At 40.9% G+C, this 25,643-nt stretch overlaps 1 protein-coding gene across 9 annotated transcripts in view; it reads left to right on the top strand.

Moving 5' to 3' along the window:
- Positions 1 to 22,340: 22,340 nt before the first annotated feature.
- The window catches only part of NEK7 (NIMA related kinase 7), a 75,312-nt gene continuing 72,009 nt past the window's right edge, over positions 22,341 to 25,643 (top strand). For 3 of the 9 annotated variants that reach the window (XR_005106667.1, XR_005106669.1, XR_005106668.1), the window contains exon 1: positions 22,341 to 22,537. The gene's annotated coding sequence lies outside the window, so the exon portion shown is untranslated. The remainder of the gene's footprint in view (positions 22,538 to 25,643) is intronic. The other 6 variants (XR_005106665.1, XR_005106664.1, XR_005106670.1 and 3 more) reach the window with 4 other exon arrangements.

Consider the following 25,643-nt stretch of genomic DNA (forward strand, 5'->3'; position numbering starts at 1 on the left):
AGGCAGGTGAAGTGGTTCATGTTTACGAAGCAGATCAGCTCCAGAGCAGAGAACATGTTGGTCCTTCTGCCTCCTGTCACAGCACAGTGCCCCGGGCACGCTGCCTCGACACAGAATTAACTGCTAAATCTTTCCAGTGCCCTTTGAGAAACCAGGTAAATTAGCCTGCATTAAATACCTTCCTGATTCCAGTGCTGATCCAGCTTGTTTAAGCCTTGCCTGAATACCTCTGTGCTGTATTCCAGCCTGCCTGTATTCTTCTGGGAAGCTATGGGGAGTTGCCTCTGTTTTGAAAAATGGTTCCTGGCAGGCAGGCTTGCTCCGGACCCCGGGGCGGTGCAACGTTCCCGTCCCACCGAAGGGAACAGAAGGGAACAGAAGAGCAAAGTGCCTGTTTACCTGGTTTGTGGTGAAGTGTGGGCAGTGCTGTTGGCCATAAAGACTTGTAGGGACCTGGGGGGACAGGACTGACCTTTCTCTCATGGGCACTGAGATCTGTTGCAAACTTCTATCGGACCATCTATCCAGGCCCCCAAAGCAGGAGAAATGTGATGAAAGAAAAAGATACAGCATGTAATCCAATTGCTTCCAAGCTTATTTTTGCTGCACTGAAACCTATAAAAGTTACCATAAGAAACTGTTTCTGGAATTGATATCCTTTTTCTTTTCATTACAGAATTCTTGGAATGACAGTCTTGGCAACCAACAAATGTATTCTAGGAGATTTTTTCCTTGAAGTTATTTTCATGTTAAAAGCATAAATACAGGAGAACAAAAATGAAACTGAAAAAAACTGAACCAAATTAATCTTTGGTGTCGCTGTGCCAGCTTCAGTCTGGGCTGGGCTACATTTTAGCCTCTTCAATTGCTTCGGAAATACCCAGTCACGACATGAAGTGACATGGCAGGGCTATTACACCTGGAGTTTTCAGCTAGACTGGGGTGCTGGCAGGGTTATAAGACTGGATTTTACAGGAAGTAAAAAATCAAAATTATTTAAAGTTTTAAGAGTTTTTTAGGTGTAACACCCCAAATTATAGTTTAGAGGAGGTAAACCTGGGTCACAGATTTCAGGATTTTTTTTTTTCTTGAAAATTTAAAACTCAAGAACCAATATTAAGAAAGTTGGCTTTATTTGTTCCTCTGTTTGGTAGTGTGAACCTCTTTCCCAAAGTTTCTGTCTTATTACTAATCTATTTGCTATCATTTTGGCATATAATTACTTCTAATTTTAGAAACGCTTGAGCAGTACACTCAGAATGTACTTTGGCTATTCCTACTCCTCCCCAACTTCCTGGAGGTGAAGTTTAGCAACATGCTTGTGAACTACTTGCAGGTTTCTGCAAGGAGTAGCTTGAGCTTGGGTGGATGGGATATTTCTTCTGGGACAACAGGGTGTCTGAAGTCTCCAGAAGCCTTGTAAGGTAGTCATTAAACAGCCATTTTTCTGCAGAATTTGGGCTGGGACACTGTAAGGCTGCTCTGACTTTAAACTTTGCTATGTGTTGGCCCTGAAAGTGTTTGTGCCTGCTTTATAGCAGAGTCATGCAACTTTAGTTTTCTCTGTTTGTTTGGGAGAGATGCTCCTGGAATTATCCTTTTCCTATAGGCTAAGGGGATGCTTGGGGACAAGTACTGTAGCTCACTGACACAGTACTGGCTAATTCTGGGTGTCTTTTTAACACTCCTTAAAATAACATCTTCTTGATCTAGTCTCATTAACCCCTCATCTTTTTGCATGCTTTCAGCTGAAATTTTGCACAAGCTTAGATACTTTTAATTTCTTAACATTAAAAAAAACCCACACCTTGACTGGTTAAAGTATCTTTACTCCCTTGTAGAATGGCAAATTTGCTGCTATAGACCATGGAATGCAATTTTATACCTGTATCCATAGAAGTGCCCAAAGTATCTAGGATGTGGTACGACTTAATAAAAGATGTAAAATATAGTGGGATTGGGATATTGGAGCTGTATAAACATGGTATCCGAGGAACATAGCAGAGAAGTACTCTGACATAGAATACATACAAATGCAAAGATTATTTTACACAAAATGAAAACTCAATAGCTTGATTGATGATCATTGCTAACTGCTTTTAGGAACTAGACTTGTGGTGTGGTACCTTGCTAATTTAAGCTGCTCTCCAATTTCACTCAATGAAACCAAATTGTTTTCATAGAAATTTAATTCCTATTTCTTGGAATACTATATTTTTGTTTTTATTATAGTGCTTATAACACTGTAGGGATAAATGATAGCCAGAAACGATATGTTGGATTAACTGCTAGCAAGATAACATGCAACTTAAAATTTAGAGCCATTTCATGTATGTGAAGATTAGTGCAACAGTATGATTATCTTCATCAGTGATATTAATTTCAGTATTCAATTGCAGTTGAATTGTAGATGTCCAAATAAAACCATATGTTCAGTTCTTCTGTGTGATATGAATGCAATATTTTAAATCAGCAAAAATCCTGAATTGTTTCCTAACACAGAATAATGTGTCTTTGTACTTGAGAGATCCATGCATGGATCACACAGCTATAGGTAGTCTGGAATAGAGTACTGTAGACAAACCCTCAGGTCTAAGAAAGCTTAACTATGTAATTTCCCTAAAATTTAGCTTGAGCTACTTAATGTTTTGTATGCAAAATGAGAAGAGTAAACAAAGATTAAACAGAGTGAAATTTAGTCCTGCTCAGATACAATAAGAAGATATGACTTGTCTACCACCTATCTCCTGCATAAATCCTCAGAAAGTGATAAACTGAAATGTCAGATATAATTACACTTTTATATAAAACTTTCCTGCAAGATTTAATTACCATATTTTGCATGCTTATGTACTGTGCTGGAAAACTGTAAGCTATTTTATCTGCTGGCTTCATCTACAGGAATAATATAAGCAAGTTACTTCATTTTTTAAAAAGCCTTATTGGTAGTATTACCATTTGTTCCATGTTTTTTAACTCTTCTACATGCCTGAAAAAAAAAAATACTCTTTGATTTAACAATGACATATTAGAAACCAAAGCATGTGAAACATACTGGTGTTTTGCAAAAATAATTCTCCTGAAAGTTACTCTGTGCTTATGCTGTCGTCAGTGCTAGAAAATTATACTTTCTTCTTTATCTATGCAAATTCTACGGTGAGGTCTTATTTTCTTCTGTGCATTTTGCACTCATTTTCATATATCTGTCATCAGAGCATTAAAAAATCATAAAAACCCCTTGGTGTTATAAAAATCCTGACAGCACGTTTTCAGCTTGCTTTATTTTTTTCTTGTTCAATTCACAATCAATGTTTGGAAACATCAAAGTCTGTAGAAGAAAGTTCTATTTTTTTTTTTTTTTAATATCTGGACCTTTTATTTAGCATGCTTCTAACAAGTATTTGATAGCAGCCTCCCTTGCCCCTCCCTCTCCCACCGCAAACCCCAAAGACATGTCAGGTTCCTTCTTAGAGTTTGCAAAGAACCACAAAGGACTGGGGGGTTGTCTGCAAGGCTCCCCCCACCTCACAGACCAGGTTTGGAAGGCACCTTCCAGGTCATTGTTCAGGCACTAGCACATACAGTGATGTTCGTGTTTGAGCTCATGATTGAGGTCCACGTTAAAAGCATTTAGGCTTCTTGCCTGATTGTTTCACAGGGAAGCTGTTGCAGGCCTTCATGTCTCAGTTCCGCAGAGAGGCCCGACGGTTACCGCCCGTCAGTCTTTCCTCCGGCCTACAATCAGGACATGGCTGAGGAGTTTGTACACACTGCAGCGCTGCTGAAAACATCTGCACCTCTGCTCTAGAACATGCGAGAAGCTTATTTAGAGGACAAATAGATTTTGCATCATGTATCTGATTTGATAAGGATATAATGGTATCAAGAGTTTAAACTCCTTCATTGTCTGGCCTAGTCTCAGGGTACTCGGGCACCACCGTCCCACTAATCAGTGGGCAAAGGCATGACTGTGCTCCTGCCTCTCCTGCCACTTCACACAGATTACCCGGTGCAGCAACATGTCTCCTGTATGGCTTATCAATTATTATTCTTGTTGGGAAAATGTACAGAAAGGAAATGAGTCCCTGAAAGTCCTGTATTTGTGTGTGCAGCCTTTTACTGTTAGCAGCGGCAGAATGCGGCGAGGATGTCTGTGACTGATGGAAGCAACCCCGCATGGCCTTGAGTGTGTCACCAGGGCTCACTCTTAATACCTGGACAAGATGCTTTTCAGGATGCTATTCTCTTGCTCCATAAGTCTTTCTAATTTGATGTTATTTGATGTGAATTGTGTGTAAGTAATGTTAATTATGCAATAGATTTTGAAGAATATGTTTTGATTGTACAGTGGAAATGTCAGTCCCATTAACAATCATTATTACCTGTCAGAAAGTAGAAGAAGCTTTGAATGAATGCTAATTTTTTTTTCTCCTATCTGTGCAGATGCATACCAATGTTTCATGCACATTTTGTTTACTTGTATCCTGATCACTAAAATAATCTTTTTCTCTCTTCAAGTTTTCTCTGCTTGGACTGAGTCCAGAAAAGAGAGAATGAGGCCCTGACTTCAGGCCCTCTGTGAGTCAGCTTGTGTTCGCATGTGCTTTGGAAACAAAGGTTTCAGTTTGCAGAAAATGGTTCATCTGCTGAAGTGTTTCCAAACCTTGCTCCCAGTGGTCTCTGGAATTTATTTAGGCTGTGGCAAGGGTTCAAGAGCAGTGGACTAGGGGTTTGGAGGCAGCAGTCCAAAAGGAAGAAAGTTGTTCTGTTTTGCTTTGTTATATAGCTTAAGGTAGCTGATTTAATAACTACTTCTGCCCATAGACCTTCTCAATATTTCTTTGTCTTCAGTATCATCCTCTCAGTTCAGTGAATTTTTTGTGTACTTCTATGAATTCTGCCATATGTTGCAAGGAAAGCCTACAACCATGAAGGGCTGTTTTTATTGACTCTAAGGTGACTGGTATAGGGTTCAAATAGACCACTTTTCATATCAGTTCTGTTGCTGGCTTACTAAACTAAACTGGATGAGTCTTTCCCCATTTTTTTTTAAACTGAAAAGAAGAAGTTATGGTACTCTGATAAATTAATGCACATCTAATGATGTTATTTGCTTGTCTCTTAATCTGATTCAGTGTGGATGAATCTTCCCTAAAAATGGATGACAAGAAATTACTTGAAATATTGCGCCTGAGATTGGATTAGCTTTGTAAAATGTTATTGATACAACCTCTGAATATGCAGCACTCAATGTATCCTAATCATTGCCTAAAATATCTTTGTATTACATCACATTTTGTTGGGTCATTGTCATTCTGTAGTCAAGAGGCAGATGATTGTCCTCTGATTTTTCCAAGAAATGGGAATTTCCAGCTAGTACCAGAAGACTTTGTTATTCCTGAGGTTTATCACCTTCCATTTAACACTGCTGAGGTTTATCCCCTTTTGATTAAGCATGTGTAAAACTTCAACAGAACAAAAATTCATAGCGTATGTTCTTGTGAGGAATATAAACAGCAAACAGAAGTTTGCATGAAAAGGGAATCTAGAAGAGCATTAGAGGGAAGAAACAGTATTTTCTGTATCCCTCACTTCTATAAAACTGTGTTATTTTATTAAAGGCTCTATATACTGTCCTTTTCATTGGCAATAAGGATCTACCTAGGATTATCAGATTTTCAGTCCAAAATCGTATCTTTCTTTCATTCTCTTCTTGCAGAAGACCTAAAAGCTAAATATGAGGATGGTTCCTCCACACTTTTAATGTTGCTATTGAATTCCCTGCACGCCTTAAGTTTTGCAAAATGTAGTGCTGGGAAACTGGGTGTCTTCTGTTTAGTTTATGGGTTAAATACAAAATCCTACCTATGTATTTCCCTACAAACTGCCTGTTTTCAGTAGGGAGGAGGAAGTAGGAAGATTTTCATAATGCAGTCTGGCCACAGTTAGAAATTAATGATATGGAATTGAACAGGTATAGAAAAGGTTAAACCAACAATAATTCTAATTCTAAGTCATGTTTTCATAAGAAAAAACAACTGAACAAGTGCAACTTCTTTTTTCTGAATTCATAACTACTTGTTCTTACTTGTGTGAGACAATAGGAGAGTCTTTTCTGGATGAATTAATGTACCTTATTTGATTTCTTTGGATTTTTTTTCTTTGATGTTTGTCTAATTAAGGATCAGTCCATATATTTAAAGTAATATTTCAGCACTTTAATAGGCTGCAATCATTACCTCTGGTGACCTAACATTTTTGGAATATTTAATTGTCAACCTTTAGGAAATCAGATGGAATAAGGAGTTAAAGGACAACAACATCCTTTGAACATTAGTGAACAGCAAGGGATAGCCAGTGTACCTGTATAGATTTCATTTGACAGCTTGTGTGTAATTGAAATTACTTTTTACTAGGAAAAAAGCAGAAAGTGAGCAGCAACAAGAGTAGGAAAATTGTTGTTGGTTTGCTCTAATGTAATGTGAATTGGATACACTGGAGCAAAGTTTCCATTCATACATATTTTCTTGTGGTTTTTTGGAGAGACCAGTCCAGGAAGCCTCCAAATTAAATTTCAGCTGTAGTGTCATGCCAGATGAAGCAGCAGTTTGTAGAAGTATCTGGAACAAAATGCTGTATTTCATTTTCACTCACAAAAGAAAGCCCAGCAGAGATTCCTGTTTTCCATTGCATAAGGCAGGATTAAAAGAACAAATCAGAGAGATGAGGGAGATTCGTTAGATAAAAGAAACCTAAGGTACTAGGGATGGGTCTTTGATATGTTTGTCCACCCACAGGGGTGAAGTTTATCAACAAAGAATGGTACATTTCTAGATACTAGAATATTCAATAATAGCATATATGTTCACATTTTTACATGCATGTTCTAAAACTAAATATTTGATTTTTCATAAGTTTGTATGTGTGGGTTTATCTAATAACATTGCAGCTGTTGCAGCATTATGCTACATTAAACCTATCATTAGTGAATTCTAGGAGGCACTTGCAAGTTCAGCTTGCAGACAGTAAAACAGCACCCACTTTCAATGCAATCATTAAACTTCACTGTATCAATTACCAAAATTTTGTACGAGCTGTATATATGAATTATGCGTTCCACTGTTTTCGTAAGACACTTGGTTACATTATCATCTTGCTGCAGGTATTTCAACAGATGGCAAAATTTATGATACAACATCCAGATTTTAAACAGGGCACTGAGTTCCTCTCAGATCTGGTAGTAACCCTAATACATGGGTGCTTAACAGAAGGCCTTGTATGAGCACTTGCTCTGTGAACTCTGAAAATTAATCATATAGTATGTAAACATATAATCAGCTATACAAAAAGTTACAAAAAATAATATAAATGTACATTGTAAAAGAATATAAGGCATTAATGTTATTTTTAAAATGTACAGACTTTGAGAATGAAGTAGCTTATAAGGAGCCCTGAGCTAACCAAGAGTATTTTTGAGTACACTGAGCATAAGATACTTACAGAAGAGTGGTTAATACTGTCCCTCAGTGAAACGATACAGAAAAGGTGAAAGTACGTTTAAAGCACATGAGATGATATACAGATTTCAGTGTTTACGATGTGAAATGAAGAACAAGGGTTTGTTTAAAAGTCTAAAAGATTTGTTTTCAAAACAATAAAGGACTGCCTTATGCAGTTGGTGTTATGTATTTTCAACAGTTTAAAATTACAATAGGATTGCATAGATTTCAGATCTGAAAAATGATTGATAGATTTCTACTAAATGATGAATAAACAGTGTTTGTTCCACTGCTAAAATAATATTTTGAGTAATTTCACAAGAACAAGTAATTAGAAGAAGAAAGCATGATGTTAGGTGGAAATTAAGCCTTTGAAGGGAAATCCTGATCATAGAGAAATAAAAGAAAATTTTCATTAGCTTTAATGAGCCAGGATTTTATTTTTGAAATTTAAAGCTTTGTTTTCAGTATTTCTTGACCTGATATAACACTTTAACTGTATTTATTTCTGAGATGCTAGTTACAACTGTACATATAATAATTTATATAAATACATATTTACATGTGTATGTGACAAACACAAATATACATATGTAAACACACAGATACATACATATAATGAACCAGAAACCTGTATTGTTCTGGAAGGTGCATAAATCATGTGCCCAAATAAACATGTGAGTAGTCCCATACAAATCAGATCCTTGATGCTTGGTATGGTCTTATGTTCTCATGCGTTGGAGCTCCTCTGTGGACAAAACCAGGTATGTGTGATCAATGTTGTTCTCTTTAAAGCAAATCTAGGTTTATAACAACAGTGTGATTCTGTGTGATTCTGTGGATCCTCCACAGAGGCCTCCACTTCAATTCAAAGAGTGCAGCGCTTTTCACTATATTCATTCAAGAACGCAAGTGTAGTCACAAGAAAGGTCAAAAAAAGGTTTACTGCTGAAGCCGAGTCTGTCACTCATCATATAAGTTATGCACAGCCAAACCATGCAGCTTGCCCTTTGATGTTTTGTCTGATAAAACTGTTGTGAACATATCTTGAAAGAGATAATAAAATAATGCCCTTACAAAGGCCTTTTAATTAATTGTTATTAGTAAAACTCCATTATTTCAAAGTTCAGTAACGGAATTTTTCAGCGGACAGTGTGCCAGGCTGAAGGCCAGCTATTACAGTCTATTCAGACAAGCATCTTCCACCCAAAAGTTCAGTGAAGGGAATGCGACAAATCTTTTAATGTTCCCATTTAACAGTATATGGACTAAAAAAAAGATTAAAAATAGGCAGAGAAGGATGAAAGGCAATTTTAAAGCTGCTGTTGCTGTTAAACACACATTATTTTTGGGTTTTCTGGTATACATTCTGTGAGAAATCAGAATCTGTTGAATACAGGTGTGCTGTTGTTTCCTTAATGACACATCCCTGAGTAAGATCCTTCATTCCTTAATCAGAATGACAGAGAAAAGGTACCATTTCTGTTGGAGCTGCTCTGTGGGCATGGTACAGTGGGATTAATTTACATTTCAGAAAATAACAGGGGTTATGGTAACTGCAGAAATGAAAAGGGAAGTTTCTTGCTTGTTGTCCTGGTTTTGGCTGGGATAGAGTTAATTTTCTTCCTAGGAGCTGGTGCAGTGCTGTGGTTTTGGGTGTAGGATGAGAATAGTGTTGATGACACACTGATGTTCTAGGTGTTGCTAAGCAGTGTTTTCACCAAGACAAGGAGCTTTCAGCTTCTCACCCCACCCCACCAGCGAGAAGGCCGGGGGGCACAAGGAGCTGGGAGGGGACACAGCCAGGACAGCTGGCCCCAGCTGTGAGAGGGATATCCCATACCATATGACACCATGCTCAGCATAGAAACTGGGGAGAAGCTGCCAGAGGCTGCTGCTTGGGAACTGGTTGGACATCAGATGGCGAGTGGTGAGCATTTCCATAGCACATCACTTGTTTTGTATATTCTAATTCCTCTTACTATTATTGTTATTGCTATTACTATTATTTTTCCCTTCCATTTCTGTCCTTTTAAGCTGTCTTTATCTCAACTCATGAATTTTACTTTTTTTTTTCTCCCCAATTCGCTTCTGCCATCCCACTGGGGGTGCTGGTGGAGGGGTGAGCGAGCGGCTGGGTGGTGTTTCGCTGCCTGCTGGGTTAAACCCCACAGCTCTCGGTGTCTCGGTGGTGGCCCAGCACTCTCCTTCACACTCTGCTTTAGAACCACAGTCAAGCAAGCAGCCACAAGCAACCAAATAAAAACCATGTTTCTATTTTCCCTTAGGAAGAAAGGAGTAAAGTAGTTTCCCCATGTTGTAAGAACTGGAAGACTACAAAAGGGACGGGTGAATTCCATGCTCCAAGACTAGTGGTAATACAGAACTTTGCAAGGTTACGTAAATTGGAGCTCTGCAACTCAGAAACTGATATCAGATTAATTGCAAATGAATAATTTGAAATATTTTCTTGTCTTGTCTAGAGTGTTTGAATATTCCCAAATAACTAATGAGCTTTGGAAGGTATTCATCTCCCCAGGAGACACAAAAGTTTCTGTAAACTTGACTTTAAGTAGTACTGCTGCAGGCAATGAAATCTATGCAAGCAAACAAAGCCCAGGAGATAGGTTGCCTTCTGGCAGACTATTAGAAAACATTTTTTAGCAACTTGTAACATTCTTCAAAATAATAAAAAGTATTATTTTTAAATGGAAATATTTTATGTTTGAAGTAGCATTTTAAAAAGCCTTGGGATCAGAGCACAGCAGAGTAAGCCTTATTGCTCGTCCTATTGAATGTGAATGAAGTATGGCTCAAACCTACAAGCATATAACCAGCTGTAGCTTGGGTTTTACACTGTCTGAGCTTAAAAGTTTGGGTTGTTTTGTTTTTTCTTTTTGGGAGGGGGACAGATTCCATGAGCTCTCAGTCCAACTTTGATTCTGAAGCCCTGGGAGATGGCAGAGATTTTCTCTGCTTCAGACCAGTTCATCTGATGGTCCTTTATAAAGACCCTGAAAGTGGATATGGAGACGAGTCCTCCAAACTCCATGGAAGACAAATGATGCTTTATTGCAGTGTTTTTCTACAATGTTAACTTGAAAAGACAACTGAATGCAACTTTTCTGCTAGGAGAATCCAATTAGAATGGTACAATGCCTACCTCTAAGAAAAACAGCTCTAAATATGTTATATGATAACTCCTGTTTTATGAGTGGGACTACCCAATTCCACCATATAGAAGACATCAGAAAAGGGCAGGCTGTGGGGAAGCAAGCGGTGTTATGCTATATGTGCTGTACTGCTAGCTGTCAGTTTACTGATAACTTGCAGCAGTCTACATGAATTTGTCATTTTCAGATTACAGGAAGGAACTTACAGATCTAGTTTCTTTAAAAACTGCTAAAATAAGCTTGGAACAGTAATCTGAAATGTTGTATCCTGAACTCTGGGACTTGTAGATATTTAAAATTTTATTCTAAAAAAGTGTCTGAATTTATGAGCGGCACATCTGATCTCTAAAAATATATTTCCCCCTACCCTACAAAAATGATTATGCACTTGCCACTGAACAGCTGCATACTTCCAACATTCAGCAGGGTACAGAGGAATGCGCATCCGACACGTAACAGAAGATCTACAGGCAAAATTAAGGTTTCCTTATGTAAGTTAGAAAAAATAGATTATGGCATGAAATCTAACAGTAGCTATTTACAACCACGTTAAGAAATTACTTGGCAGACTGTTAACTTCACCCATTAAAATAATTATTCCATGCAAGAGAAACATGTAACAATTATGTTTAAGATTGGTTTGTCAAGACTTTCTCATTAATTTCAATGACAATGCCTTTAAGAATAATATGACAGAGGAGTACCTTACCATGAAATATAGCCAATGACGGCTTCACTTTAACCAGAGAATTGTGTGTTCTTTTGGTGAACTACTGCAAATACTTTTCTATACCTTTTGTTAATTGTAGTGATTTAAAAAGTCTTACACTTTGATCCTGTAGTATTGGGATAGGGAGTACAGTAACTTCAGTTCTAGGCATATGTTTCTGTAAATCTATTTTGAAATTAGTTATATGGGTAAACCTTCAGAAATTCAATAGAAGTTTTTGATGTGATGTCCTGAAATATTGTTTTGTGGCGAGTATCTATTGTAGGATCAAAACAATGACAATGCTCAGCTACGAGGATTTGAGACTGTCCCCCCCAGATTAGATATCCTTACAAAGTAATAGCAAAAGGATGTGCTGCAATTATAAATAGCATCTTAGACATGACACAAGTGCCATGTATTTATTTCAGATGCAGCAAAGAATACAAATGAGTTTCTGTTAACAATTGGTATTCTAAAGCATTACGTTTTCTATTTAGATGAAGTTTTCCCATCATGTCTCATTATTTCAGTCAGCATTTATGCTTTTATGCCTTTTTCTTTTTTTAGGAAATATTCTACCAAAAATAAATAATTAAACCACAGATGAACTGTCAAAAGAGAACATTCATATTTTAACGCAACATTAACATTTTGGTAATTAACATGGCAGTTAATGCTTTTAGCAGATGTAACAACATTTGACTTGTAAATTTTAATTAAAGTTAATGGTTCACGATAGCTGTAGGGATCAGGCATCCTCTCTAGATACTGAAAACATGTCTAATGTGATTAGAAATACTAATTGAAGAAAAAAGGACTGCAATAGTAATGACTGTACTTCTTTACCCTACTAAATTATTACAATCCTGCAGCAACTTTTAGAAATATATTTGCAGGAGGAAGCTTGAAGAGTCAAATGCTCTCCTTGAAGAAATTAAAAGGGGTCAATAGAATATTGCAGACATTTTTGGTGTATTAGAAGAGGGAATACCATTAACTGAGAGCCACTGCTCCATCCTTAACCCCCTGAGACCATATTCCCAAGAAATACTATAAAGTTATTTGGTTACATTTCACATCCCTTTTGGATTTAATTAGGAACTAATGTGTTAGTTTTAATTCCCTCAGAGGCTTTGAATTCCAATAGCAGGCAGAGAAACAGGACTGGCACTGGGAACTATGACTCAAGTGGACGTTTCTCAGTTATAGTGCAAGTTAAGAGATTGGTAGTGAGTCCTTTTCATGGCTTGCTGATACATGAAACATTTTAATAAGCAGAGGGAAAGGATTAGTTTTACTAAGGGTAATTACAAGCTGCTAGCCACCTATAAAATGCACTCCCATTTTATTGTAAAATGCCAACAATATTTATTTCACTTGTTCTGTGGATTTTTTTTTTTCTCTAAAGCTGGCTCCAGTCTCCTGAAGTCAGTAGAAAAATTCTGTAGCCCTTATTCTAGCAAAATTGCCACTGAAAATCATGTTCTTTCTACTGGGAGTTCCAGCTAATAAAGATTAAACACTGGAAATTAAGTTTGCTTTTTTTGACTGACAGTAGTTATTTTCACTATAAATGCAGTTATTCCCTGCTAGTGCCGTTAGCTCTGTTTCTGTCAACACCCTTCCAACATCATCATAAATTATTATTCATTTGCATTGCAGCACAGGCACAGGCTCCATTCTAGCAGGCAAAGTGCAAAGACATGGTAAGAGACAATTCTTGTTTGGAAGAGTTGCACTCTAACCAGTTGTGACACAGGCTAAGAGGAAGGATGATAGGAGAACAAATGCTGGTTTATCTTAATTTTATTTCCAGCTGAAAGGCTGGAACAAGAGATTAGGAAATTTCATCAAGTTTATATGGAAAGACTGAATAAAGCTGTTTGAATGGAATATATCGAGTAACACTGGAATTTAGAACATTTGCAAAGACTTGTGTTAGTCTCTGGGCAATGAGCCTATGTGCAACGTATTACCTTTTGGTCTTCTGTCAGGACGAAATGTCAACACTAAATGGTGTTTAAGTAATCATGAACCTCAGGCTGCCTTTCTACAAACGTGTACCTTTGGTTGAATTTGGGTAAGAAGATCTGAATTGTGCATTTTGAATAGCTGTCCAGTTGCATCAGCTGGTATGAAGCAGAGGATAGCGTAACACATTTGGATATGCTCCTCCGTGAGGTCTGTGGCTTTGTGATTTGCTTGTGTGCTAAATAGCCAAGAAATGCTTTTTTTCTTATCTGTCACTTTCCATTGGAAAAGCACAATATGTTCGACAAACTTTCTTCTAAAATTTACCTGTGTTACTAGTAAAATAATAAGTTGCTTCTATGGATTCCTTGATTCAACATGCTAAGTACAACAACGCGGATGTCTGATCTACCCAAGGATTTAGTCAGGTGGGAAGGGGAAATAAAAGTTATGGTTAAGGTTTCACTAAACCTTTTTAGACACTACTTTTTCATTTCCTAGACACTACTGAAGCTAATGTTATTCTGCATATGGATCTATAAACATGGATATCTGTTTTATTTGTCTTAAAATGTAACAGCTGTGGATTTTTTCTTTTAACAATTTACTGCATTTTTGGTTTGTAGCATAACACAATTTTTGGCAGCTATGAATTACTGAAGGAAAGAACAAACCTCACTGAATTTTCTCTTTTTTTTTGGCTAAAATTCACAGATCCAACAGCTAAGGGCCAGGTCTTCAGCTGTGTAAATCAGCATGACTCCACTGAAGTCAGAGCATCTCCACTGACTTACACTGGCTAAGAATCTGGACCTCAGTGACACCAAATATACAGTTTATAGGTTTTATTGGCAAGTACATGTTTATAGACTTGAAGGCAGCTTCTAATACTGTGTCATATTGTGAACACTACCGCCTCGGACAGACGGACAGAACAATTATTTGGAAGTTGAAAGGCTTGCCCACTTCTGTAAGAGTTTCTTTTATATAAATATATTTCTGTTCTTCTAGGAAAGTGCCTCATGCACAAAGGGTTACTGCCAGACACAAGTTAGATAATTTCTACCATTGGAAAAGTGTGCTAGGAGTCAGGTTCTGGCATTCAGAGCAGGATAATCAATTAACTTACATGGTGGAAAATTAAAAAATATATATAGGGGATACTTTCCAGTCACTGTATTAGAGATTCATTGTCACAGAGTTAATGTGACCAAGAAATTTGTAATGTTCGAAATGGATTGGATCTTTAGATAGAGGATATCCTAGCCAAAAAAAAAAAAAAAAAAAAAAAAAAAAATCTTCAGAAGAACAGTAGCTTGATGTCTAAGAGTTTATGATAAATATTTGTTAAATAGAAACAACTGAGGTAAGATATAACACAGGCAACGATGTCTGTTGCTGCATTCTGTGACAGAGTCATTGCTATCATGTGTGTCTTGATAATGTTACTTCTAAACCGAATTTGAACTTGCTAGCTGGGTAGTCTGTTACCAAAGTTTCTAAAATGAGGGAGAGTGGCCCTGTCCTCAAGGAACATGGGCAATGCTGGGACGTACTGAGGGAAGATGTGGAGGGAACCGGGTATAACAAACCTGAAGCCTGCTCATGTAGTTGCAATGGAGGGGAACTGTGGATGGGCAGAATATGACCACTGACAGCAGCCCACGGTCAATTACCATGGACTTTGTTTTTCTTTATTACCAGTGAGCAAGATAGGTTGGGCTTACTGCAAAAAGGTATTGCACAAAGGACTTTTTTTTAAATCACATTTTTTAAGAACAAAATTAAGAGGCTAGTTGTACCATCAGGTATTGCCTTGCCAACCGAAACATGCAGGTTTAGAAACAGATCCACGGTTTCAGGCTGCTAATCGTACAAAAGTTACATGTCGTGCACAGCTGCAGGAGTGTGCGCTGCCTGTGCCGCCGCTGCAGACAAACTGCCCTCAGCTCCCTGGGAATGCTGCTACGGCATCCTCCCAGTAAGCGTGCACTGGGAGCACTGGGAAGGGCAGTGCCTGGGAAATGCAACAGTGCCCGTGGAGCCCTCTCCTGGCATGGGTACTTGGTACAGCCACTACCAGCTGCGCTGAGGTGCCACTTTGATGACCCTGGTGCCAAATCCTGAATGTGGCTCCACAAATCACAAAGGTTTTAAGTCATAATTATTAGCTAAAATAATTTCTATCCAAACAGTGCCTTTTAGGCTTCCTGCCAGGCCTGGGTGTGTTTACTATGCTCACCAGTGCCTACTGGTGAAAATCCTCTTTTAACCTTTGTTGTTTGAATCTCCTATACCTGTGCCTTATTTTATGGTTTTTTTCAGTGATCTTTGGCTAGCTTTCAATCTGGAAGTAGACTATAATTTTCAGTTTACTCCCACTTTTGGTGTCCATACTCTGTTCTTCATAAATGGCAAAAGTTTCCTGCACGTGACAAAAATTGTGGGGGAATCAGAAAGAGTACATCGTATTAATAACCTTTTTGGGACCCTAAAAGAAAGGAGGACTAAAATCTTTCTCTTTAAAAAAATATTTTTTTTAACATTTTACATTATTTAGTATTTTTTATATATATATATACACACACACTATATATATTTAGTAAATGAATTAAACATTTAGAACAATCAGCTTTTTAAATAATCACTGTTGGTAGTGTAAAATAAGACACAGTTAGCTACTTGTTCACTGAAAACATTGCATTAATTTTTTTTTTTGGTGTAATTTTGCAAAGGTTTTAGGTTCCTTAAGCTCAACATTCTCTCACTTTTCTATGTAGCTGCACCTTCCTGTGCAGCGATATTGCTAAGGGTTTAGGGTTCTCTGCTGTCCCTTGAAACCGATCTCTCAGCCTTCAGGTTTAGAAGCCCTGTTTTAAATATACAATTGCATGGTCAAACTCCTTAATATTTAAAAACGTCAGTATTTATATGAAAAAGAGTATTTCTATCTTCACTAGAATACAGTTAATCTCTGTAAGAGGTGAACAAAATCACCTCTAGAAAAAGTATAAAACAACCTTGTTCCTCAGTATTTGTTGTCTCAAAACCAAAAAGATTTCAAGCTGGTGGTCATACCTGTAATTTTTTCATTACAGGTTAAATGGTTATTTTAATGTTTTTTTTTAAATTATCTTCTCTGTGAAATTTCTTAATCCACTCATACTTCTCACTTGCATAGTTTAAGTAGTCATCGTATAGAAAAATGCTTTCATCTGTTCCATTTAAAACACTTAGCTGCTAATTTCATTGTATGGCACCTAATTATTTCCTTATGGCAGATAAGGAATAATTATTACTGTATCAATATTAACCAATGAAACAATAACAACCACAATTATCTTCTTTATGCCTTTCATAAGTTGGCAATATCCATTTTCTGTCTCACTTCAGTCATCTCATTTAGTCATTTACATTTAAGCTAGAGTTTTCTGTACATTCTTCCTCTTATAGAAGTTTTTGCTTACCATTAATTTTCCTTTTCATCCCTCCTGTAATCTGGTTCTAGTGCTTCTGGTTTTTTTTCTTTTTTCTTTTTTTTTTTAATTACTCTCCTGCATAATTTTGTACCACTGGCAAACTTGGGTCATCTTATTATCTCTTTTCTTTATTATTCAAAAAAGACCCAGCACACAGCCCTGTGGGATTCTAGTAGAAACCTCCCTCTTTGTAGAAGTGCATTATTTATTTCTACCTTTTTTTCCTATCTGAAATCAGTTCTTAGCTAAGTACTGGTCCTTTCCTCTTATTGCAAGGCAGCTTAATTTCTTAAAGAAACTTTAGTGATGACTTGTCAATAAGTTTTTTTGAAATAAAGGAATCTGACATCATCCAAGCTCACTGCTTCCACATACCTTTCAAAAAACTCTCACAGGTTTGTGTGGTATGAAGGAGTCCCTGTAGGTATCTCTCATGGTATCCCCATAAGCAAATAATTTTTCTACCATTATCTTCGTTGAATCCTCTTGTCTTTAAATCACAATTGTTTATTGGCCTTGCAAAGACTACAAGAGCAGGTTTCCTGCCTCTGATGTGTTTGGAAGAGGTTTTACAATTAAGTTTTATACTATTACCAACATTTTCCTTCAGATGCTTTTGGCCTGCCTTTTACAGCTTTACATTTAGCTTGCCAGAGGTTTTGCTATTTTCTGTTTTTCTCATCTGAACACAATTTTTTTTTTTAGACTGCCTTTTTGTGTTTAATACTATCCTTTATTCTCATGTAGAGCTGTGCTAGTCTTTTGGAGGTCCTCTTACTACTGGCTTTGATAGATGATAGATACTTGCTCAGAAATTCTAATACAGGTCATTTACCCCTTTGGCTATTCATTTTAATTTACTTTTAACAAACTTCCTTGATTTTATATAGTCCTCTTTTCAACATTCACTGTTGCTATGGTAAATTTATTTGGCCTTTTCACTTCTACAAAGGTGTTGAATTTGAATATATTATGATCAAAATTCTGAAACAGTTCTTTGATAAGGAAGTTCTGAAGGTCTGGTGCCCTGCTTGGTCCAAATCAGGAGTTCTCCAAGCTCCTCTGATGAATTGCTCCATGTAATGATTTATAATGTCTAAAAGCTTAAGTTCTGCATAAGGCCTTATCACAATATTTATACAATGCAGATCTAACAGATCTTTCTCTTTACTCCTGCCTTCACAGCCTTTCTGATTTTCCCTACCGTGTCACAGACAGCTATCCTAGCCTTTTTACTGTTATTAACAAAGAACCAGGACAGAAGGAATCTTGAAGTTTTGAAATTGAGTTTTCAGGCTTCAAGGACTTAGAGCAGAGCAGTTGATCCTTTTGATTAATTTCCTGTAGTTTATTGATTTGAAGAACCTAAAGAATTGTTAACCAGTGAGCTGTTATGTTATGCTCCTACCTCTGTGACCCCGAAGACATCCATTCCCACCCTCCACTGTCCTAGTGAGCTCTTCTGCTTGAAAGTTTTAAAGTTTTGTAATCTTTATTTTTCCTAAGTCTTAAATTTATTCTGTTAATGAACAGCTCAAGAATCTAGATGTACTGAGACCTAGATAATAGTGGAAAGCAAGTTAGAAATCATCTGGGGAGTAGGCCTAAACACTTGAGTTCCCCTTTGACTTTTGTGTTATTACATAACAGTCCACCTGCTTTTAAGTCCAGTAGCTCAGTCCTAGCAAAGGACACAGTTTCCTAGTTCAGTGACAACCCGAGCATAACATTCCCATTCCAAATAATATCCTTTGTCATCACTCGGTATTTTTGATATCCTTGAACCTAGGCCATATTTATAGGTTATATATATTCACACATTTCAATTATATAAATGTCAACAATCAGAAAAAGACTGGTGGAGCTTTCTTAAGTTAATATTGATATGTAAATAGATTTCCAATAGCAAGGCTATTGAAGTTCAGCTTCAATTGATAAATAGTGAGGTCCTCATTCCTTCTGCCTCTGGCCTTTTGATTCCAGGTGTAGAGTATTTGCTAGCAACACCTTCAGGAGTTGATAGGACTTAGGGAATGTGCCAAGTTCTCCCTCCCAGATCCCTAATTCCAGCATGTCTTTGTCCATTTTCTCTAATCCTTTGCTAGCTGGTTAGGCAGTGTCCTGTTCAGCCCTCAAGAGAAGCATTTACCAGAGATAAGCCTGCTCCTTAACAGTCCCTAAGGCTACTGGATCTTCTGGAGCCTCTTCTGCCTTTCTGATTCTGTCTGATATAAAGGCTCTGTTACAGAGAATACTAGATGAATTTATTTAACTGAAAATGTGCATTGAAAAGCAAAGAAAAACATCCTTCCATAAATAAATATTTGTATAGCACAGGTCTGAAGACTATGTTCTGTGGTATGTGGAAGATTTTAAAATTTAAAATTAATGGGTGCACTGTAGTTATGTTGACATTAAAGGCTTCTTCCCTGCTCATGATGGTTGTGATAAACGCAGTCATGATTCATGTCAAAAATAGAATGCACTGTGATAAGTGTAACTGTTGTACCCTGTGTAAATCTGGGACCTGTATCGCAGTTGTGGTGCGTGGGCGCGTGTGGTTCTCCTTTGAGACAATGCGATGGCTTCCCCTTCCCCTGAGGCAATCGCTGCCTGGAAGAGCCCTCCAAAGGAGATAAGGAAAGCGAAACCATGCCAGGGAAGGCCCACCGAAGGAGACAAAGGCCTTGAGATTTGAGAAAGTGTGCCAAAGGCGAGCCAATAGGAGGAGGAGGTGGACCCTAACGGCCCAGTGGGGAAAGAGCAGGACGAACGTCCGGCGAGAAGAGATTGGTCAAGATCCGGGCATAAAAGACGCTGCTTTTAGGACTCAGGTGTGCGTGTGGTGGAGCTAATTGAGTTCTCCGCGCACCCAGCGCTGGTTTTGCTTATTGTTTCTCAACCTAAATTGATTGAACCCAAAATAAATTTGTTTTAATTGTTATCGTTTATAACAATGGTGGACTAATTAACTGAAGCATCCTCTTCATCTTTAGGTTTTTTGATTCTCAAGCACCAAAACTGAAATGGAAACAACCATTCTCTGAGAAGGGTAAGGTTGGAATAAGGGAGAGAGAATAGGCTGCAGCAATTGGTAATGTCAGGCTAAAGTAGTCATCAGATACAGGCGACTAAACAGAGAAGTCAAAATATTATGGAAATGTATATTGAAGTAACAACAAGGAGAAAATAAAGGAAAAAGAATGAAAGTGAGAGCAGTAAGTACAAAAACACGATGCAAGACAAAAAAAGCCCAATACAGTCAGATTAAGCAAAGGAAGACGGTGACAAATCTACCAGAAAAGAAGGCAAGCAAGCTCTGGGTTATTCTCATTTAATGCATGAATGTAGAGAAAGCTTCAAACACTGGCTACGTCTTCCCTGTGATTGTGAACTGCTCATTTTCCACCTGAGAGAATCTAGAGAAGAGAAATAGCTGGATATTACAGTATAATTGCCTTTAATTAAAAAAAAAAGATATCTCATAAGACAATATTCTGTGATCAGCTACACATCAAATATCAATCCCTCCTTTTTCCATCACAGGTTTTGCAAATACATGACTATCTCATGCAACTAAATTTCTGGTTGAGACTAAGGGGACTTTTGGAGATGGAAAACATTCAGTGGAATCACTGACTATAATTCTTTTGTGTAATTTCTTAACATTATATGCCAGGTCTATCAAGTTTTCACTCTTTGGTATGTGGGGAAACCTGAAGTATTGCACTTTTTACAAGAAAACAATGCAGGGAATTCTTGTTCAAGAATGCTTTTGCAAGATAGTTTATTCGTGGGAAAAAAGAATTCCCTTAATTGTGTTCCAATTTATTCTCTTGGGCTGTACTTTTTAAAGAAATACAAAATGTACTTCAAAGGGGAACATTGTAGTATATGTCTGATTCCACAGGCACAGTGGTCACCTCATCACTGTATTGGGCTAGTGACATCAAATAACCCAATGCTAATAAAAAGGAAATGTGCAAAATGATTAATAAATGTGTTAACATCAGAGAAAAGAGGGCCAACAAAAAAATAATTTCCTTTCAAACTTCTTGTATACCTGAATACACCGCAGATCTCTCAAAGCTGAAGACTTTGCCTCAAAAGCAGACAGTATAATTTTATACAGAGGAAGGTAAACAGATTTTTCCCAGACACACTGGCCCATTTCCTATTTATTCTGCGAGATTTAAATCAAGTATAACTTTGATTGTTACAAAGGAAAAGCCTCCCAAACCCAGCCCTTAGGAGAAGTGAGACTTTGGTTTCGAAAAACTAAAATACATCTGATTCAAGAAGGTTTTAAGTTACTGTTTTCTCACTAGAGTGCCAGAGATCTCTGTTTTACAGAGGGTTTCCACACTTGAGGAAGAAGCCGTTCCATCACAATAATCCATAACCTTACTGAGGAATTGTGGTCAGCTTTCATACTTCCCCCTATTATTGTTTTTTCAGATCTCTGTACCTTGAAGTTAATTGGTTGTCCTCATCCTGAAGCAGGCTAAACTTTCAGGAACCTGAAAAGTAGTAGCAGTCTGCAATTCAGCATTTTTAAATCTATTCAACCACAGCCCTGTTGCAACTGTAGAAGCTATACAAGTATACTAACAAGGAGCTTGAGTCACGTTCAGCTGCAATACTTGGTCACACCCGACGTCTGGTAGATCGAGTATGGCAACGGACACGCCGGATGAGCAGTCTGTCCTTCGGCACCCCGCACTGCCCAAGGCAGCCCGGCCCGAGGCCTGGGCCCAGCACTGGCTGAGCCTCAGGGGTGCAGCCCCCGGCACCCCGAGGCCTAGGCCCGCCTGCAGCGGTGCAGCCCCCGGCACCCCGAGGCCTGGGCCCGCCTGCAGCGGTGCAGCCCCCGGCACCCCGAGGCCTGGGCCCGCCTGCAGCGGTGCAGCCCCCGGCACCCCGAGGCCTGGGCCCGCCTGCAGCGGTGCAGCCCCCGGCGCCCCGAGGCCTGGGCCCGCCTCTCCTGCCACTCCTGGCGCCGCCGGGGCAGCGCGGCGCCCCCCGAGCGGCCGTGCTGGGGGGGGACCTGCGCTGCTGGTGCGGGTCGAGGCCCCGCTGCGCTCGATCGTTTCGTGATTATAAACATCATACGCGTGTTTATGCACCAGATGAACGGTCCCCGTCTCAAAATATTCACAAGCCAAGCAGTTTGCGAACGAGCCGCAGGTGCCCCGTACAGCGGGGACAGGGGCAGCCGGGCAGCGCTCCCCGCCGCCGGACGCCCGCAGGCTGTTCGCGAGGCGCCGGCCGAGCCCTGGGCCGCCGCGCTGCCCTCCTTGGCCGCAGCCGTGCGCCGTGCTCCCCGCGGGGGCCCGGCCGCCCAGCGCCAACGGGAACTCCTGCCGGGCCCCGGGCAGGCTGCGGGCCCGGCGGAGCACACCCGCGGCCGACGGACTCCTCGCCTCCGGCCGGCAGGGGGGCGGCGGTGTGAGGCGGGGCCGGGCGGCCGCCCCGCCTCCCTCCTCGGGGATGCCGGGATGTTTACGGGCCCGGCCGGAGCAGCAGGGGTCGGCGAGCAGGTCGGGGCTGCGGCGGGTGCCTGAGCTGCCCGCTAGGAGCCTCGCTAGGCGCCCGCGGTCAGCTCCGGCCTGGCCCCGGGCCTTGCGGTGCCGGAGGAGCCGGGGGAGAGAGGAGGTTGGTTTCGGGCCCCCACGCCAGGAGAAGGCGGCGCCAGGCTTCCCGGTGAGCGGGGGGGCGGCCGGGCCGCCGAGCGGGCGGCGTGAGGCCGGCGCCGTGGCGGGGTCCCAGCGGTCGCGCCCGCTCTCCCGGAGGCGCTCCCTCTCGCTGCTCCGCGCGGGCGGCTGCCGGGGTCCCGCCTGCCGAGGTCCCGCCTGCCGCCTCCTCCCATTGGTTGCGATGGCTCTCGCTCGCGGTGCGATTGGGCGCGGCGGCTGCCGCTCCGCCCGCGCAGGGATAAGGAGCGGCGCGGGTCTGGGAGCGAGAAAGTTTCTGCGCGGTGCTGAGCGGGGCGGCATGGCCGCGGCTGGCCCTGGCGCTGCCTGCGCCCCGCATCGGGTGTCCCCGCCTGCCCGCGGCCCGTCTCTGCGGCGAGCGGCTCCTTGGCAGCTGCTGTGGCGTTTCGGCCGGCAGTCGCTGGCCCCGCCGCGGAGCGCGGCTGTCTCCGCTAAGCGGCGAGCGGGCGGCCGGGGACGCTGCCCGACGGAGGCCCGGCCCGGCCCCCTCAGCGCGCCTCAGGCAGCCCGCGGCCCGGCCGTCGTGCGCCCGCTGGGGTCCCCGCGCCTGTGCCGCTGCCGGGGCGCTTCGCGTTCATACCGCAAGCGTAGCGGCTTCCCAGGTTGTTTCCTGTCGTTGCTGGCCGGCTTCCCGCAGGCCGCTGCGCCCTCCTCTCACCTAGGAGGCTGCTGGCGGGCGGATGCTCCCCGCGGCAGCCCAGTCCGGAGGGTTTCACTCAGCACTGAGTAAAAATACCGCCGTCAACGGGAGCCGCGGCGCTGTGGCGTGGGCAGAGCCCCGGCCCAGGCTGGGGGTGGCTGCTTCTGCCCCGCTGCCGCCCGCCCGGGGAGCCGCCCGGCCCCGCAGCAGCAGCGCCCGGGCGGGCAGGGGGCGGTGGGGGGCGCCCGGCCCTCAGGACCGCTCTTGCAGGTGCAGCCTTTCGTTGTCGCTGCCCTTGGCAGCCCCTGCGGCGGCGGGGTCAGCCGTGCTGTCTGGTGAGGCTCCCAGACGGGGCAGCGCTAGCAGCTGGACGGGCCGTGAGGAGCTGAGGCCTACCGCGAGAGGCGCCGGCAGAGAGACCGCTGGGGTCCCCGCTTCTGATCCGCTGGCAGTGAGCCACCTCCATCTGTTGGGGTCCCCCCACTCTGCTAACCTTACGTGGCACCCCATCTTGCTTGTATTAGTACTGGCATTGAATTCCGTCTTGTGTCCATGCACACAAAGTACACCTGTTTGCCTTCAGGATTCAGAAGTTCAGAATATTGCTCTTTGGGAGGAATGTGCTTTGTTTTGCTTTGCCTTTCATGAGGAGCGTCCCTTCTTGAAGGGCAAAACTACTTAGGATGTTAAACCTACTTCTGATAAAAGGCAATGAGGTGTGAGATTTGTGTATTAAATCACACCAATATTTGATTCTTGATATTGGAGACAAACTATTAATTTTTTTCATGTCTTCCACCAACTGAATGGTAAATTTTTCTTTTGTCACCTCTGAGATGATAGCACCGTTTTCTCAGGTTGCAATGGCAGCATTGCTTCTCAGGGAAGGTTGCACATACATAGTAACTTTGCTGAATGTACTGGATATATTTCCTGTATAAAGCTGATTTACAAGCTTGAGATGCAGAAATTACTGTGAATGATATGTCGATCCAAGGTAGACACGCTTGGGATGATGAGATGTCAAGTGGGTATTTGCAGCTCTGCTAAATTAGGGAGAATGAAGTTTAAAAATGTTTTACTTTCAAGGCTATCTAGGAGACAATTCAGCGTTGCACTGCTATAGAATTGTCAGTATCTGAAATTTTGGACTCGGGCTGTCTTGAGAGAAATAAAATGCAGTACAAAAAGTCATTAGTTCCTGGGCTATGAAGAGCTTAGGCAAAGGAGGGAGAACTGTTTTGTGTTGTGGGAAAAGTGAAACTTAGAAGCAATGTCTGAACAGCTCTAAAATAAGAACTTCAAGGCCTCCGGGTGTCTTGGTGTTTGTTTTTCTTCCTTTTTGATACTAGAAGAAAGAATTCAGTAAGAACAATTGTTCTTTAATTTCAAAACATGAAGATATATTTATAAATAACTGATGTTTCAGTAGATGACTTCTCAAAGCACACTTAGAGGTTTTCACTGTAGGGATAGCGATACTGCCTTTATCATAGAGATCTTGTATTCAGCATCCCAATTAGTCATTGGAGTAATAAAATAATTTGAGAATAAATCAAGTCAATCAAAACAAGATTTTTAGTTGGCTAGAATTCCTTATCACAGTGTCTTCCAGGGTCTACAAGAATTGGACAAGTAGAATCTCATCCCTGCCATAGAAACTTTTTTCCAAAGGAGGAAACAAAAATCTAACATTTTAGAGTTTGTCTGAAGGCCTGTGAGCATATGAGGAACTCAAATGAAAAACAGAGTACAAGAAGGCCATTGCTCATTTTATGGTGACTGGTGGTATCTTCTGAATTGCAAGACAGAACGCTATAGCCCACCTATACATTTCTTTTTTTGTGCAACAAAGTTGAGCTCAGTTGCACAAAACATGGTCAGTCCAGTATATTTGTCCACAGAGGCAATTTGGTGAGGCAGTTTGTTCATGCGTGCAAAAAACTCCCATGTTTAATAAACTTAGTACAATATCCTGCATTTACAACTGAACGTAGGGCTAGTATATCGCCATTGATGCCTTGTTGGCTTCTCAAGTTTGACATTGTTCCAAACATCTGTGCTGAATGGTTGATTTCACCTTGGAAAGTCTCCTGGGAAAAGTCAAGCTGCAATAACTTCTTCTCTACCTCCAAGGGAATTTTTTTGATTATTTGGGGCTTATCCAGAAATCCCTCCTGATTTCTGAGGAGTGGCGCTTAGAAATGATGCGGAGGCAGGGGGATTATTTTGTGCAGGCTAATCCTATAGATAGTCATAGGAGTTAACTGACTAATTTCCAGAGAATTTGTTCAGTTTAGCTGCGTTCCATGTGCTTTGCAACAAAGATGAAAAAAACTGACTGGAATACCAAAGTGGTGATAAGGACAGCCTTTCGAGTGCTGGTTTGCTGTATTTATCACCCTTTGATCCCCTGGGCACATGGGAAGGAACTCGGCACTAGAGTGAAGTACAA

The sequence above is a fragment of the Falco rusticolus genome, chromosome 11 (genome assembly GCF_015220075.1).
Source record: "Falco rusticolus isolate bFalRus1 chromosome 11, bFalRus1.pri, whole genome shotgun sequence".
NCBI classification, from domain to species: Eukaryota; Metazoa; Chordata; class Aves; order Falconiformes; family Falconidae; genus Falco; species Falco rusticolus.